This window comes from Temnothorax nylanderi, unplaced genomic scaffold, assembly GCF_030848795.1.
Source record: "Temnothorax nylanderi isolate EJ_2023f unplaced genomic scaffold, tnyl_v1.0 TNYL_tig0066_pilon, whole genome shotgun sequence".
NCBI classification, from domain to species: Eukaryota; Metazoa; Arthropoda; class Insecta; order Hymenoptera; family Formicidae; genus Temnothorax; species Temnothorax nylanderi.
The window spans coordinates 496679-511988 of NW_027249128.1; the positions used below are offsets into that span (position 1 = coordinate 496679).

The following is a 15310-nucleotide window of genomic DNA, read 5'->3' on the forward strand; positions in this document are numbered from 1 at the left end:
ATACGGCGCGACATCAAAAAGACAAATGATCCCGGCGAGATGGGAGCGGATAAATGCGTCCTTTTTTCTCCTGACCTCCCACCCTCCCTCGCCTCTTCGCAGCATGCTCGCGCTTGACGAGTATGAATCGGGGATCTGATAACCGAAGAAACGGTTCGAGCGTCCGGAGCGAGGGCCCGTGAGGGGAGATGGCGGACGGAGAGAAGCCGGAGAACGAAGTGAGGGATCGGTGGAGAGAAGGGAGACAAGCTGGAGATAGGGGAAGGAAAGGGAGAAGGGAAGGTGGATGAGTATGAAAATTATTCTCTGGATGCGCGTACGGGGCGCACACTTGTCAAGATGGCGCATGGAATTAATTAAATTAAGCCCGCACCTCCCTCGGAGAAGGTAACCCGAGCGAGCCCGACCGAGACGACGAACGTCGAGCAGATCGACGGTGGAAGAGAGACGTGAACGGACGGAGAAACGAGGAGGAACGGGGGAAGACCGAGAGGGATCTTCGGTTCGACATCGAGTGCAAGTCATTCCAGTCATTGGTCGCTCCATAGGAATCCTGGATGCGTGTGTGCGAACGCGAGCGCATACGTCCGAGCGAGTACATGCTCGCTCGCGCGCGCTCGTGTGGGTGGACGAGGTGTGTTTTGACGTTTGCCCTCACGCCAGGTATTCTCGTACCTTCGATGCCGTTGTGTCGGAATTCGAGACGCGCGAAACTCTCCTGCAACCGGGCTGAATTCGCGGATTTTTAATGTAGGCCGACGACAAAGTTCAGCGGCTACCACGTATACGATCAATCGGCTGTTCAGAGAAACAGCTCACAAAAGCTATAATTTCATATTCACGTAAAGAATTAATTATGTCGCTTGCAGATATTTGGAGAAGATTGCAAATTTTTAATCAGTGATTCGAAAAATATTGCAACATTCTTGCTCGAGTTTGATTTGAAAGTAGAATGTTTTATAAGCAATATCGAAGTAAGTTTCGAAAGATATTGAACTTCATATCCATTTAAAAGTAACTTTTGGAAATAAAAGGAATAAAAGAAGAGAAGCAAATATGAAAGTAATTCTCTGTAATATTTGTTGGTAGCATGTCCATTCTTAAGTATGTCTCTCGAAAGTGACTCTCGACGGTATTTCTGAGTACTAAACCATTATGTCAGCCATATGAGGAACTATCGATTCCGATTCTCGTATGTCAATCTTCGAAAATTTTCGATGATGCCGAACAAAAGAGCGTGGCTCGCGGGCAAAAGCAAGACATGTCCACAAACTGATACGTATGCGCCAGGTTTCGTCCGTCACAGGAGACAGAGTAATAAAAAGATGAGGGACTTAAAGAGCGGGCGAGAAGGACGAGCGAAGGACCGGCCGGTCCTGAAATATTGCAGTTAGGTGGTACGTACGTACCTGAGCAGTGCCGGCTTGTTGACACTTGGCCCCTGGGCCGCTAAATCGCTTTGGAGTTAAGCATCCGCAGGCCTAAACGTCTCTCCCCTGCGGAGCCAGGGAATAACGCGAAAAAGAGAGAGCAACGCAACGCGGCTGTGGAACGCGCTCGAAGAACACTCCGCGCGGCATCTTTCTCTCTTTCTCTCGTCTCTCTCTCTCTCTCTCCTTCTCTCCTTCTCTCGTCTCGTTTCCAGTCCGACGAAGAGAGGACAGAGCGAAGAAGGCGAGCGCGAGAGGAACGGCGAATCTGCGGGATAAAGGATGCAAATGCTCGCGCCGACCATCAAAATCTAATTAACCAACGAAAGAACGAGCCCGGGCTAAAGCCAAAAAGATTCGAGGAAGAAAAAGGCGAGACTGGGGGAGGGGGGCACAAGCGGGAGGTTTAGCGGTTCGAAGGTGTCAGAGACCGGTAAGGTTCGCTTATGCATATGCCAGGTCTCCTCCACCTACTACTCTTTCCCCTCTTCCTCATCTCCCCCTTCTCCTCCCGCTCCCATCGCCTACAACTCCTTCGTCCAGACTCGCGAATGGGGGTGAGAGGACCAGAGCAAGGAAATCTCTATAGCAAACGTCGTTACGAGCCGGGTTTATGTCGCTCGCCGCATATAACATTCGGCAGAACCGAAATTCGTCGGCGTGTAGCGGGAGTCCTAAATTATCCGCGTTCACTTTTAGAAGAAACACGTGGAACGGAATCGCACGTATCCGGGCCCTCATGCGTTTCTTTATTGACACTTTATTATCACGCCGAGCTCTGAAATTGCCCAACGACCTTCTTACGATCGATTGCTCCTCGGGAGAACATGCAAAAGGGTAGAGAAATCGAGATATTAAAGAGAAATAAAACGCAACGCGTCGTGCAAGAGAGAGCAGCCGGTGCATCTCTTCGATTAGCTGAAGAGTCCAAAATATCACGGTAAATCCGTGAGCGGGGATAATGATCAATCGTCGATCGAATTGGTCGCGCATTTAGATTCGCTAACCCGCTCCGAGCTAAATTGAATTTGGCCGCGGCAAAAAAGTACTAACTTCATCGATCTCGGGAGTGTCGAAGATGAGTTCGAGTGCGCGCGCGGCGCGTCTCGAAGGTGGTTCGAAAAAGAGCTTCGGGGCCTTGGGTTAAATGCCAATCGAGCTGGAGCATTGTGGGTAGAAGGCCCCGGAGCTAAAGGGCCCGGGAGAGGGACCACGTGATATCGCGTCTGCGTTGTGTGTTACACGTTAGCGTGAGTGGTTGTTGGTTTATTAAGGTTATTGATGCGAGATCAGATCTACAGTCGGATTAGTCAGGGCTGGGTTCTGATTCCTACCCGTCTACTCTCCATGCTCTTTTTCGCCCTCTCCCACCTCGCGCCCGTCTTATTACACGTGCCCTCATCTTGTATTTACCTTGCTCCTCTCACTCCCACGCGAAGATAAGTCTAGACATCAACCTCTCGTCAATAGACGCGTCTACATTGCGATCGGTAAGAGCCAACGTTCTTTGTATGCGATCTGGGATTAATGTATCTTTTTATTTGTGCAAAGCAATTTTTAATAGAGTTAATACTTGTATATATTTTTCTGTGTATTATTCTCATTTCATTTTTTTATTTTCTCGAAGAAACTCTTTAAAGAATCCACATAATACATTTAAAAATCATAAAAATAAAGAAGCACTCTAACTTTTTCAAACGTACTTAAAGTATCTTTATAAGACGTCCTGGATTTCTATGTCGCTTGGAAAGATAATGAAATAATTTCTCGAGGTACTAGTATAAAAAGCTAAAACGGCTTCAATTTATTTCTTCATTTATGTTCCGATTATTCAGGCAGGTCGATTAAATCGCGGCAAAGAAGATCGTTTCTTTAATAAAAAGGAATTTTTCGCGAGGGACCGGGGACCGGTCCCCTTTCGAGGTCTGGATCTGGGACCAGGCAAACTGGCCAATCGCAGATCGAAGTAGTTTCCGATGTCAACGATTGCGACCTCCAACGTCTACCGCGGTCTGTTTTCAGGGATAATTCGCGATTCGTGTTGATCGTAATTCTTCTTTCTCTTTCATCGTCCTACCCGCCCCTCCGCTTGCGAAGCCACCCGCGCTTGCGTTTCTGCCTGGAATTACAGGCGGATTTACAAGGAGCGGCGGATTTACAAGTCAGCCAAGAGTGGCCTTTCCTGTTCGTCGCGCCGAGTCCTGAAATCGTCGGAAAGTACCGAAAAAGCGGACCGCGCACGGAGCACAAGCGGAATGCTCGAAAGAAACGACCGCGATTATTTCGATACATCGCCGGGGACGATACAAAGACGTACAGAGCGCGGCCAAGTCGATGCGGCGGGTATCTAAGAGCCATGTTAGCTTGCAGGAATAAAACTCCTATAATCGCTCAATTTCTTCTTCGCGATTATTGTAATTAAGTTGTAAAGTTGAATTGAACGAAACCTCGATCAAAAAATAAATGTATCGATAAATCCGATTCATAGAAACAACAGGCACGAAAAAAAATATTCTCTTCGACGCGATATGTGTACAGGGATGCGACGGATGTACTCTTTCACTCGGCCAATTCCGAGAGGAATTCGGTTCGAGGAGCTGAGCTCACCCTAGTGGACCGTACACACCACGGAAGATCGGTTGGGGAGAGCCGAGTGACTCCCGGCATAAAGTAAAAATTCACTTTCGATCGCAATAAAAGTTCGGGAGCGCGCGATACACGGTGTGTGCATTGCGTCGAGCGCAATCCTCCGGCAACGAAAAGACATTAAAGTGTCGAGACACGCCCTGGAATTTGGTCAATAACGTACCTCTTTCCTCTCCCGCGTTCTCTCCACCGGTCTCGCCCTCTTTCTCCCGTTCTCGCGCGAGATACGTCGACATTATCGCGGCGGAGACCCGGTACAGTCGCGGGCATCCTAAAACAACAATGGAGGCATTAAGATGATCTACGGCCGAGTCGCTTGACCCTCTGATTCAAAAAAGGTATTCGAATCCATTCGAGAAAGAGAGCGCCGACCGGTGACGTCAGGTAGAAGAAGGAGCGAGCGAGCGGGAGAAAAAGAACGAGGAGGGTCTCCTCGCGGCGTTCGTGTGGGTGTCAGCTTAATGTTCCCGGTCCGAGTGTGGGTGACCATCGTGTGTCGAGTGTGAGTCGAGGTTTTAAGTTCCTCCTCGTACGGCCCGCGTGAGCGCACTTTCGAGCCTGATTAAATATATATTAGGAGCGAGAGGAGAGAGAGAGAGAGAGAGAGAGAGAGAGAGAGAGAGAGAGAGAGAGAGAGAGAGAGAGAGAGAGAGAGAGAGGAGCGCGTGAGGAGGCGCAAGGGAAGTGGGGAACTGACTCACGGCGGGGGGTGTGGTATTTTTTCAAGAGAGCGAGCAAGTGGGGCCCCATGGTCAAAGGGTGCGGTCGGTACCAAATCCCTAAGCGAGAAATGCGATGACGCTCTCATCTCGTTACTATCCGCGAGTATTCTTTCCAAATGTCATATCGTTAATCGTGAAATCACGAATCTAAGATAATATATATTGTTAATGAATAATATTTACTCATATACATTATATCTTTATTGAATCAGTTTTCATAATCTCGTTTCTTGTTTTCTTCAACCTCCATTTATTTGATAATTTTAACGTTCAATTGTATTATTTCATAATTTTAATATTCAATTGTACGATTTTGCCGATTCAAGAAATTATCTTAAAACATGACGTTTTACATTACAATAACTTATCACTTTCCGAGCTAAACGTGGCTAAACCTTTCATATTTGAGATCGTGCTACATGTTGGAGAGATTAAGAGACGTAAAATATGGCGATGCATATTCTTGGCAATGTTCTATCAAAAGAGGTAAGGTAAATCTTGATTTCCCAACAACAGCCGCAGGACGAACGAATATGAAGGAATCTCACGATCAGTTACGAAATCAGAAACTCCCGCGGGAATGTTTCAGACAGGTTGGTCGTCGTTACAAGGTCGAAACCAATCCGCCCTACGGATGATGTCCAGACCAGATCCTGCCATTACGATCGGCTCATTAGGTAGCCAAACATTTTCACGGACACCCGGTAGCGCGTTAATGACTGATGACCGGAAAACGTAACCAGAAGACCTAATTGGTAAATGAGACTACCTGGAGTAGTAGCTTTCTTCCAGCTCCTTATTTATTCGTTCGTTTCGCCCTAGTCTACTGTCTTCAGTCCTTAGTTCCATATCGATGCTTGTCGTCCCTTATTAATGAGCCGAAGATAAATTCGGAGACGCGATACAACCGACGCTGCTTGGGGGAGCGCCTTTCTCATATTTCCGAGCAGGGATGAGACGAAAGTGCGGTGAAGGGTGATCTACATCATTAGAATTAACGAGAGCCCACCGATCTCTTAATGGATACGCACAAGTGGCAACGAATGTTTTATCCGGGTGACTTATTACTCTCGCAGAGTAAACGCATCGGTCCATCTGAGAGAGTCTTTCAACCTCTGGATAGTCCTGATGTTCGTGTTCAATCGAATGAATGACGTTAATCTAATAAGGTAAATAAGGTATAGAAATGTCCGCGTGATATGACAAATAGAAATTTAATATTACATATACTGATTTTTATGTTATCGATTACTACACATATACGATACAAATTATATCCGATACTAAATACGGAATAAAATATAAATGACTTAATAAAATATAAATTACTTGATGAAAAAAGTGAGATATTCGCTCAAGCCTCTTATTTACAAGAGTGATAATTATTTGTAAAAATTTATTTAAAAAATAAAAAATCTAAATTTTAATGTTTTTCCGACATGCGATATTGTATGACAATGTCACATTACGGGCAATTATTATCGCGTCGAAAATGGAGACGGGGATGTGCAGGACAACGGGGGAGGCATTGTAACGAGACGGTCAGAGATAAGTCATAATAGTGGCTCACTCGATGTTGTTAGGAGTCAACAGAGGATCGCGCCGAGATAGCGCGTTAATGCACGCATTTATTTGAAATATTAAACCTCGAGGAACGGAGAAAGAAGAAGCGAGTGTGCCCGCTTGCTCCGCGAGGTCGGGCCGTGTTAAGAGGGGAGACACGAGAAGGGACAATTATAAATGATGATAATTAGCAAAGATCTTAACCGGTCACTCCGTGACTTTACAGTTGTAATCGTGCGCATCGAGGGACTACACTCTGGATCTCTCTACGGGGTGATTTTACGATAGCCATGGAGTGGAATTTGAAAACTTATCGGATAATCTAGTAAAACGTTATAAAGATGAAATCTAATTTGTTTTATTTAAAAAATATATAGATGTTAAAATTAAAGTATTTGATTCTGTAATTATTTAAAGTGTTGTAATTTACAAGAAGGAATTAGATTCCTCCGTTAAAAAAAATAGGACTATGTAAGTTTTCTATAAAACTTCTATAAATATATGGTTCTTTCATCCACATAAATATTCATCATTAAAAAAAAAGATAAAATTATGCTAATAAAAGAAAAGAATTTTAATCTTGAATATATACGCCCGACTTCGATTAACGAAAGGTCCGAAGAATTTGATCTCATCCTACGGCAAGAATCGTTTTAATCCGATGTGCAAAAGGAACAATCTCTTTCTCTCTCAAAGACACACAGATTGATTGTTTCTCTCTCGCCTATGTGTTACACCTACCTAAGAAGAAATCTCAGACAACCGTTGATCGAATCAACACTGACTAACAGAGTGATACCACAAACTCACTCTCTCCTTTTTCTTCTGCTTCTCTTTCTCCTCCTAATTATTAATGTTCTCGAGCACGCGGAGATAAACCTCAGAATCATCGTCGAAGTATTCAAAGCCTTCTGGCTCGGCCTCTCGTTATTGAATATGAATGATTAATTAAGAACATCTCACAATCCGCCAGCTCGTCATTCGATCCCTCCTCTCACTAAAAACAAACTTTGAATACTATGTATTCGATATTGTACGATACCTGCATAGGAAATGAATATTTGATATTGGAAGATTATTATATAAAGAGATGTGCAAAAGATAACTACATATAATATAAATAGTACATTTTATTATTTGAGAAAATTATAATTTATAGTATCTGAGTTATGTAAAAAGAAATATGATTATTTGAAATAATAGCATTATTTGAATTAAAATTTGCAAAATCCGAATACATGTATATTCCTATAATGATATCTTAAATTAAAATCTCTCTCACATAATTTTTCATTAATTTATATGTTGTGTTCAATTATTAATTTAATTAAATTTCTATATAGCCACAAAAAATCATAAAAAACGATTGAAAATAAGATATTCCCGCAGCAAACAAGTACTGTCAGGTGTGTCAGCTTTCAATTACAACAAACCGAATCCACCTCGACGAGCAGCTCGTCGAGGTCAAAACCCGATTCCTCTCGGAGTGTTATCATCGATTTCAATTATACATATCGATCCGCGCGCATTCGACGTGCGCACAGGCCTCTTTGTTCATTTCCACACGTCGAGAGAGTTCATCTCTGTAGACCTTTGCTACAATGACTTGAGGAGAGAGGAAAAAAAGAGCCGGCAACACAACAGAGCCAACTGATACAATATTCATTTACTGCTGCGTGTGTCTATGCTTCATAATGTCACGGCGGGGGGATCGAGGGGCGAGATGAGGCAAAAAGAGACAGAGAAAGAGAGTTGCATTCAAATGAAGGAATGCCGGGGGCGGTGGGATGGGGTGGGGTAGGTGGGACTCCAGGATGACACTTCTCGTAGGTGATTTATACCCGCTGGTCGAATGACCATCATCTCGTGGAAAGATCTACAGGATCTCCGAGGCGCGCTTAGTTAGTCGCTGAACGAAGGATAGTTAGTCCCTACGATGGGCACACAGGCGAATGTAAAGGCTGGGGGGAGGTAGGGACTTAACGTATAATAGAGGCCTTATGTAATCCGAAACATATAATTCCGCCGTACTCTCGTTACTCCCATCTAAGATCACCGTTTGTTTAATCGCCGACGTTCAATTGCATTGTTACAAAATCGGCCGGCTGGACCGAAGATCTAAAAGGCTGCTCGGGCGAGAAAAATTATTATCGGAACGTGAATATAATAATTACATTGCGTCTGCTTTCGATATGAGAAAGTAAACGAGAAAGTAAAAATCGGACGTATTCAGGGGGGGAACTATCGATTGTGCGGCATAAAATCACCTCCCGCAGACGGAGGTACGAGGCACGAAGGAACAAAAGCGCGTCTACGAGTGCACTCCGAGAAAGAATTAACACAATAGCTCTCGCCAACTTTGATTGGCCAGCCGACTCGCGAAGTTAAGTGCATATTCCCCGAGGCAAACAATGTTAAAATAGCACAGACGGCAATAGGTCGACCGTGGCGCGAAGTTATCCCCCTTTCTTTCTCCAGGGTAAGTATGCGTACAAGTACTCGCATTAACTGTGTAAATAGCTATTTGTCTTACGAGTGGTTGGATAAGAATTAGTGTTTTAACGCCGAGGAGACACGAAAAGAAAGAAGCGGAAATGGCGTCGCGGGTCTCAAGTATCTCTCTTCGAGTGGATTTTTGCTACTTCTCTTACTCTCTATCCATTTCCACGATTTTCTCATAAAATCCGAAAAAATTGTTGCCAATACTTCTCCGTAAAGCACCTTTTAATAAAATAACCACGTATGTTATTAACAATAACGGGCCGCTTAATGCATTTTCAATATAACGCGATTGATTTATCGTTCAAGCGTACGTATGTAACTTGAGAAATTAGCGACAAATATATATCGAAACAATGGAATGTCGAAACAATGTTTAAAATGACGGAAGTTATTACGCACAATATTCTGCATTGTATCTGCGGCAATTTCACGCTAGTTCCACGCTTCCCTGACCAATCGTGGAAGTCAACAAATTACTGATGCTTTTGCGAAAGAGGATTTCCAGGTGCAATAAAATAAACCATTTACATTTATGGAATAATAGCAAACCACTCAATGCAGTTTTTAGAAATAATTCCACGCTTTCCTGATAAATTGTGTAAATTGCGTGAGAGCAACAAATTAGAGAAAAATTATATTACAACAAGAATCTATTGTTCAGCTATACATATATCAACGATCATTAATTTCGATGCTTTCGCAAATTTATTCGATAGGGAATTATCGAGATTTGGTAGTCTAATTAATTCAATGATTAATTTAGAGAGAACTACCTGCAAGTAATGTGAATTTTTAATAGTCGGTCTACATACGATTATCTCCATCTGCTTTATTAATCGACTTTTGTGACGCGACCATGTCGATCGTTAATTATATCAACTACTTTGAATATCTATCTCGTTTACTTAATGGGCAGAGGAATGCAATATTTCACGGATCAATAAAGAAATGAAACGATCACGAAAGATCATAAGATAAATTCATCATGTTGCAAACTATTCCTTATATAAACTCTATAAGCTGTATATCACTTATATGTAAAGCATCATTTTATTTCAAAATGTGTATAATTATCTTAATTAAGTATCGAAGTCGCATGGTCGTACGATATGCGACAGAAATTACTTATGTGGGTGGATTAGCAATAAGTGTCTCGCATTATAATAAATTTGCATAACGCGTACTTATTGACGCTTCAGCAGTTTTGATTGGCACGGTATATCTCCACGCTCGAACGTCGACAGCAACATTGTCAGAGAAATAGCTAATCGGTAGCGCAGACAAACTAACAAATCTCGTGCTAGCAAGTGAGTTTTGAAATCACAACATCTTCGCGCGTTAAGGACAAAAGGATTCGAAGAACGCGAATTGTCGTCGATGTGTGAAGAAACGCGAGTTGAGGCTAACGAAGCTGCAGGCAAATGTACACACAAAGTCAACGTCGTGAGTTCATGAACCGTGAAGAAGTAGAAGAAGAAGACAACGACCAAGAAAACGGCGTTGGAGAAGAGGAGAGAATAGAAGAGAGGAACCGGCGCCACTCTTCGAAACGGTGCCCCGTCCGGCTCGATCTTCGTGGTGTGCAAGGCTCGCGCGCCAACTCGCGGGGGTAAACAGACGAAATTATATCGAAGAAAAATTACCTCGAGATAATAGTGATTAATGATCGGCCGGGTGGGCGCGTGTGCGTGGAAACAGGTACGTGTGCGTGCGCGTCGGTACGCCGATGCCCGGTAAAATATGATACTCGGTAAACTCTCCTCTCCACTCCGTCGCTTCTATCCCCCTCGCGCCCTCTCAAACATTCCCCTATATCTCCACTATGCGGTTCCAACCATCGACTTTGGCGACACGAATTGTCACGGAGGACCGCAGCGATGAAAGAAGAATGCGAGAGGAGCCAGACGCAGCAATCTTCTCTAATTAACACATTGAGACTAATCAGAGGTAGTTATTCCCGTTCGGGTCCAATCGTCTAGATTTAACTTCGCCTAAATTAATTCTTATTATTTCTGCGACTCGTACTCTGCGACCAACGACATTTCGCACGATAGACAAGACAACGATTTGTCTTGATATATGTTATTTGTACAGTTTTTATAATGAATAAATATCAAGTTGCTACACACAAAGTTTATATAATTAAAAGTAGAGAAAAATGTTTCTCTCGAATCATCTTTGAAATACAATGGTTCATGTAACAAAGTATTATATAATTTCCGCAAACCATCATCATCCTAATTAATGAAAGAAACAATCACATGAGGTATAATTAGATAGATCGATGGTAATAGGCTGCAATTTTTTTGTTTTATAAAGCTGATTGACAAAGGGTTAAATGTGACTCTCGTTTTTTTTTCTCGTTCAAGACGCGCTTCTCCGCGAAGTTGTCAATGACAATGACTGGCCCGCTCCCTCGACCCCTCCCGCTCCGCCCAGGAAGGAGAGAAGACGCGTAGTGGGGAAACTGGTTTAAATATTTTCTGGGCACGTGTTTTACATAGGTAGAGATATACCCGCTCCTCTCCACGCACGCTCGAATGTATAAGGCCCCGCGTCGCTATCTCGGGTCAGATCTCGGCGGTGATCTTCAGCTCTCATTTTTTCGTACGGTCACTCCGCTATTATGCTCATCCACGAGGGACTCTCGGGAACTCGTTTGTGTACAAAAGCCCCCCCGGCCGTTATTAATTATCGCGATACGGTATGCTCGCGTACGGAGAAAATTCGACATGGGCGAGACCCGCTTGCGAGAGATTTCCTCGCAATGCAACACAGGAAAGGTATTAACAGGCAGTGTAAAATATCGTATATTACATACCTTTTTGCAGTTTTATATCCAAATTCGATGTAATACCTTGCAGTCTACTTTGCAATTTTTTTCAAACATTCAAAGCAACACACGATTATAACCGAGTTATATTTTTAAGATTTTCATAAATTTCTCGAAATCAAAATATTTTAATTAATGTTTTAGATCCACCATTTAAATAAAATTGAAAACAAAATACCTGATCATTTGCCGGAAATAATTTGAATCACAAAAGGGTGATTCTTTCCTTTATAATTACGCAACGTGCGACACAATATATATTAACATTCGCTAACGTGAATATTTAATTTAAGGCACAATCAGATCACAATATTTTTCAAAAAGCAATAAAAGGTTGCTTATATTCAATCAATTGTAAACAATTTGGCATAAAATAGGATATGTACGATATTCCTCTATTAAATATAGTCGAGCAAATCTTGAAAGCAGACTAATTTAGATCCACCATTTAAATAAAATTGAAAACAAAATACCTGATCTTTGTTCATTTGCTGGAAATAATTTGAATCACAAAAGGGTGATTCTTTCCCTTATAATTACGCAACGTGCGACACAATATATATTAACATTCGCTAACGTGAATATTTAATTTAACGCACAATCAGATCACAATATTTTTCAAAAAGCAATAAAAGGTTGCTTATATTCAATCAATTGTAAACAATTTGGCATAAAATAGGATATGTACGATATTCCTCTATTAAATATAGTCGAGCGAATCTTGAAAGCAGACTAATTTAGATCCACCATTTAAATAAAATTGAAAACAAAATACCTGATCTTTGTTCATTTGCTGGAAATAATTTGAATCACAAAAGGGTGATTCTTTCCCTTATAATTACGCAACGTGCGACACAATATATATTAACATTCGCTAACGTGAATATTTAATTTAAGGCACAATCAGATCACAATATTTTTCAAAAAGCAATAAAAGGTTGCTTATATTCAATCAATTGTAAACAATTTGGCATAAAATGGAATATGTACGATATTCCTCTATTAAATATAGTCGAGCGAATCTTGAAAGCAGACTAATTGTTATCAATCACCCAATTTATTAATTAATGTAAGTAAAAATATAAAATTATAATAAACAGTTATATAAAAATTCTTGATGCAGACGAGTCACATCTCTCCCGAAGATCACCGTTTTCTCGATGTTTTGAAAACACATTATGCCTCAAGATCCGCCTTTCTTTCAACAGTTTTGTCATGTTTACGTCGGTGAGAAAAAAAAACTACTCACCATCCCGACGAGCGCCACGGCCTTTCCGCAGGATTCGTCGGATTCGACGTTGTCCGCCTCCGTCACCCAAGTTCGTTCGACTCACTCGCACGATTGTACCGAAGTTAATTAGGTTAAATGCGCGATCGTCACCCGAGAGCCTCGATCGAATTTAATCACGATCGTCGCGCTTAATATTCCGCAGGTAATTGATACAATTCGAGTAGATTACGTCGCAACCTACGTGCCGCTCGCGCCGAGCTACACGCGCGTAAAATCACTATTCTAATGATGCTAAAATCACGCGTTATTCCGCATCGACGGAATTTTACAAAAAGAAGGCGAAAGCGATGCGACTTTCGATAAAACGATAAACGGAGAGGCTCAATTTATTCATTGTCGATTAACCGATCGTTAATTCAGCTTTCTCTACTATGTGCCGTAGTCATTCGTATTTACATCAGTACATCAACGGCATAAACGCGTATAAACAAAGCCAAGATGTTTACAAACCGTCGTTAATTGGCTCCGGTCCGGTTGAGCCTGTTCGCGAGCGAACAACGCGACGAGGAACAATTCAGCGTGAATTCGCCGTCGGATCGTGATTCAAGTCACGGAACACTTTTCGTCGATCGAACCCAGGGATCCACCGCGTACGAGAGGAGGACAGGAGCGACAGGAGTATCTCTTTCCCTCCGGCCTTGAATGGAATCGCGGCAGGCTACCTGAAAACAGTCTACGTTACGATAGGTTTTTTTCTCTCAAACGGCCATTATGCCGGCAGCCGGCCCAAGGTGCTCGATGTACGATGCTTACGTATCGGCGTTGCTTGCCCGAGCCGGTGTCCGTTGACTCCGGAGTATCACGTCGATCGACGAAATCGCACGCCGCGTCGATCGGGATAATTAGCGGGGTCACACCGCGTTGTCACACGCGAAACACGATTAGAACCTGCGGAGTACGGAGCCCGTGACGGAAAAAAGGGCGCGAGCTTTTGCCATTAATTGGCAACCGCGAATCAAACATCAAACTAGCCGGCAACTTCACGGAATTAACTACGCGGGCACGCGGGACCCGCGGGACTACGCCGCGACGGGCTTCGGTGCGGCTGGCGCCATCTCTCGCGGCGGGCGCGAACCGAGATGGAGGCGTGACGTCACGGCGCCAATTTGCCGCGTACGAATTTCCCGGAGCGGCCGGAGTCGCAGAGTGTGGTCGGTCACGAAAATGATCTTCGACGGATTTCGATGGATTTCGCCGATCGTGTACGAAAAATTCATCGCCACGTAGACTGTCGTCAATTCCACCGTCAATTCCGTCGTCAATTCCGTCGGAGTCAACGAGTCGCAGGCGCGGTGAGTAATAATCCTCTCACATCGTTAACGCACAGTGCGTTCGGCGCAGAATGTAACGGTTATGGTCTGTATTCGATTTCAGATTCACTTGCCCGTCGCGTAGATTATTACCATGGGCACATGAATTGTCGCATATTGCCCAACGACGCCAAATATAAGATGACAAGCTTCGCTACAAGCGTCTGCACTGTGTAAGTACGCATTAATTACAACCTCCCGGCGAAGGAGCGAGGGGGGAGCGGGGGGATAAAAATGTATCAATTAAACCTGCATATATATTCGCATATATTGTTATTTGAATCATCGAAGTCGAAGAATATGCCACTCTTAATCGCTATTTATATAGTTATTGCATTGTTAACAATTACATTGTTAAATTCATAGAAATATTATACTAAATATTATACGTAGAATTCGTTAAATATTATACTTTATTTGTGATTTTTAACCATTTTTATGAGTCGCCACTGCTCCTACTCAATATGTCGTTAATTTAACAAAACAATGTTGATTTAACCAAACCAATGTAGTTAAAATAATGTTGTTTTGTGTTAAGATAATAAATTTCGATACACATGGCAGTTAAAAATAACAAAATGTTATTTTAACTCAAGCCATTGGTTCAAATTGCATTATTATTTAATATTTAACAGTGTACGCGGCAAATGACATCATTAATTAATATTGTCATCAATTCCGTTTTATTTGACGCGTACGAGATGTTCGTTGCAACTTGCAACGGAATATGCCGGCTTGCGTCCCGGAATTCTTAAAATTATAACCGCGCACGGAAGTTCGCGAGAGGTAATCGGGAGAATTTTCTCGGGTGACGGCGACAAGCTCCGAGCTTTTTAAAAGCAGCTCCCCGGTCGGTGCAGCTGCGCGACAGCTTAACGTTTCTGAATAATGTTCTGGAGCTGCTAAGGAATGGCGAGCTGCCATTAAGAGCCGGGGCGCGAACGACGTTTCACCCGGATAAATATTTGAAGCGTTTCCCTGACGATCTTGAGAGGTTCATTACAGAGGATTAC

The 15310-nt window shown here is 42.9% G+C and overlaps 1 protein-coding gene across 1 annotated transcript in view; it reads right to left on the reverse strand.

Annotated features, from left to right (window-relative positions):
• Zfh2 (Zn finger homeodomain 2) overlaps positions 1 to 13925 on the reverse strand; it is a 370912-nt gene extending 356987 nt beyond the window's left edge. The window contains exons 1-2 of the mRNA XM_071708340.1: positions 13741 to 13925; positions 12946 to 13649 (exon numbers count right to left, since the gene is read on the reverse strand). The gene's annotated coding sequence lies outside the window, so the exon portion shown is untranslated. The remainder of the gene's footprint in view (positions 1 to 12945; positions 13650 to 13740) is intronic.
• Positions 13926 to 15310: the final 1385 nt, after the last annotated feature.